Raw genomic sequence first — 3,590 nt, 5'->3', positions numbered from 1 at the left:
AGACAAACCCACCACACAAACCACAACAGGATGCTCATCAGAGCAGCTCGCCCCAAACTCCATGATGTGGATCACTTTCATACTGAGACTCTGTTATTTTATTCGGTCCCCCTCTGGACCCACTTCTGGGGTCAAAGGGGTTTGTCCTCCCACTTCTGAGATGGTTGGATGCCTTTCTGAGACTGGTTTGTCCTACCCTCTGGGATAGTTTGGCCTCCCTCTGGGATTGGTTTAATGCTCTTGGTACCACATAAGGACATGCAAGTGATCTATCATAAGCATATATACTGTTGCATTATCAATAAGTTTGCTTTACTAGCAATAGGTTTGTAGTAACCTGTAATATTACATATGTGTCTGTTGCTGCTACTATTGACTGCTATTATCATTGCTGTTACTCGTTGTTGCTACTTTTTATTGCTATTATTATTGATTGCTGCTATACTATTGATTGCTGACAATAATTTTTAGTAGCTTGAGATATGTATATTTGCTTTTTGAATCATAGGTATACTTGCTAGTGGTGATTTTTGTGGTATTTGTGGTAATCCCTAATAAAGTAGAGAAATTTTGAGGATACATCCTCCATGTCCTTGTGTATCGTGGAATACTACAAACACACAGTCACAATCTGTATACAGCCACAGCTCACGTAACCCTTCAGGTCACGATGGCATGGACAGCTCAATGAAACCTACAGCTTTGGTCATCTGAGCCGCTCCCAGCAGTGCATTAACATTAGGAGATCTTTATTCTACATGCTGTGAATTCTGGCACTGAAATATCTTTCTGCAGGATCTGGCTTCCTCCTGTCTTTGTTCCCCTTCCTTATCTCCTTTATTAGATACAAGAAGCAATAGCAATTGTTGGAGCTTCTACTGGGCTTGAGTCACACCACCCATCCTGCTCCTGCCCCATCACAAAATCTGTGCAGGGCTTGTAAGAGAGATTATCATTGTTGGTTGGATACCATCATTCTGGCCTATTCTGCCTTCTTCAAAATGGCATGACAAGCACACATGAAGCCCTTGTTATCTATCTGCAACTCAGATAATATGATCAGGCTCTTAGAGATTTTGTTTCCCAGCTCCATACTGAAACTACTGGGCCACAGAGCTCTTAGAATTATCTGAAAATGAGAGCAGTGTTTGACATGTCAAGGGAGAAAAAAACATTCAGGCCTGAAGTCATCTATCCAGAGACCAGATCCTTCAGGGAATGCTCTGAAGGCTTGCTGATAAGGTCTCAAAGGCCTCTGTGTAGAATTATGGTCCTGTGTACAACAAGCAGTCACAGCCTGCTCTACACTGTCAGAGATTGACCGAACTCTGCGGAACCATGGCTGCTTAAAGACACCTGTGATCTCTCCTCCATATATAATTTCAAGGACAAAAAGGAAACACGGAGATCTGGAGAAGCCTCATAAGATGGAACCAACGTGTAGCTGATTGTCTTATTTTCATGTGACGAGGCTCAAATTTTGGTTTCCTTCAGCTTTGATGTGAACTTCCTCAAATCTCAGTCTTGTAAGTCCCTGCACCCAATGTCCATGATTTTATTTTGGAGAGATGCATTGCACATGTTCGTACCAGGCATAAATGAAGAGACAGGTTGGATTGGTGATTATTTTTACAGAAAAGTGATAAATCCTCTTTCATGTTTTTTTTAATACATATAAATTATATCTTGATAAATAAGCTTATATTTGGGCAAAACAGTGAACAGCAACGAGCAACAATGTTACTTTAAAGTTAACATTAACGTCAATGTTAATATTAGTCTTAATTTAATGTTAATGTTTGTTCGTGTGTTGATGATTTGAAACAGGCTTCATAAGTCAACAGTAATTATTTTTACTGAGATTTTAGTGTCAAGTATATTCCTCCAGAAATTTGGATTTTACAGGGTCCTGATGCTGCACTAATCATTCCTAACTTTCTGCGTATAAATTGATCACAGTAAAATGTCTGCAGCTGCTAATATGACTATTGTTCTTGAACCCTTTTAGTGGTAATTAATTTGATCTGAAAAGTGTGGTTGTCTAAATTTTAACTTATCATCTAGGAACTGTACTCTACAACTAATGGGGAGAAAATTCACCTTTTAGAGTGTACTAAGTGGATTCAAAATTAAGTGTCAAAGATGCACCTTAAAGTCTGATATGCTTTTTAGATCCAAGTCTGTAAACTGGTGAGAGATTTTGATTGAAATTGTTTCAATGATGTTCAGAGTTGCTTTTTTTTTTTTTTAATAGGCCAAAAACCATTTTCCAGCAAAATTGTTTTCACCCTGATGAACTCACAAGGATCATAATGACAATTTTAATTAAAAAAAATAAGAATCATAAGGCAAAAGCCACTAGTATTTTAAAAATCACCATTATAGTATGACTATCTCTACAAGTTAATAAAAGCAGTGAAACAAATAATGTATCATATTTGTTTTCACCTGTATTTTGCCCTTATAGAACATGTGAAACCAACTCTAAATATTTTATTTCATGGAATTAAAAGGAAGCTTTTAAAATTGGCTTAACAGAAATATCATATGCACTTCTTTAGGGTTATAGAATAATTCAGGTTAGAAGGGACCTCAGGAGGTCTCTGGTACAACCTGCTGCTCGAAGCAGAATCAGCTACAACGTCAGACGAGGTTGCTCAAAGCTTCGTCTTGTCAGGTCTTGAAAATCTCCCAGGGTATTTCCTGCAGAGCTGATCCTCAGTCCATCAGTCCCAGGCTCATATTGCTGCAAGGTCTTTATCTTCCTAAGGGTGGGACTTGGTCTTTCTTAAATTTCATGAGTTTTCTCTCGGCCCATTCTCCTGGCCTGTTCAGGTCCCTCTGGATGGCATCCCTGCCCACGAGCATATCAGCAGGTTCCCTGCAAGTGGATTTGACAAGAGTGTACCTTGTCAGGGAAGACTAAGACAGAGAAGGAACTAAGTATCTCTGTTTTACCTGTGTCTGCTGTCACTTATTCACCTCTGTCATTCAGCAACAGATTTTTTTCCTTGTTTAACCTTTGACTACTAATGTAGCAGTAGAAGCTCTTCTTGTTGCCCTTGATGTTCTTTGCTGGCCTGAACTCTATCTGACCTTTGGCTTTCCTAACCTAATGCCTATATCCCTGGAAAGTGTTTCTAAATCCCTGCTTTTTTCGTTTCTAAATACCTGCTTTGTTTCCATCTCCTGTATGCTGCCTTTTTATATCAGAGCTCCTTTATGTGCTCCCTGTTTAGCCAAGCTCATTTCCTGAATACACTGAAGTCTGCTGTCCTGAGTCTAGGGTCTGTACTATGCTGCTACTTTTTATTCCCTCCTTGGAATAGTCTTGAACTCCACTGTTTCACAGTTCCATAGAGCCAACATTTCTTTCTGTTTTATAATTAAGCCATTGAAACTTGACAGTCTCTTGCTTGAAAAAGTGACTTACAAAAGGATGCATTTGGATTTTTTTAAACAATATCCTGGAGATCTTGGGGCGGGGGGGGAGAGTCCTCTTTTCTTACAGTTAGAAATTATGCTACTTAGAAACATTAAAAAGTTAGATTGCAAGACCTTTGTCTAAAAAATTGCAGTGGATGACAGAT

The sequence above is a fragment of the Pterocles gutturalis genome, unplaced genomic scaffold (assembly GCF_000699245.1).
Source record: "Pterocles gutturalis isolate BGI_N339 unplaced genomic scaffold, ASM69924v1 scaffold5312, whole genome shotgun sequence".
NCBI classification, from domain to species: domain Eukaryota; kingdom Metazoa; phylum Chordata; class Aves; order Pterocliformes; family Pteroclidae; genus Pterocles; species Pterocles gutturalis.
Note: the sequence above shows the minus strand (reverse complement) of the source record.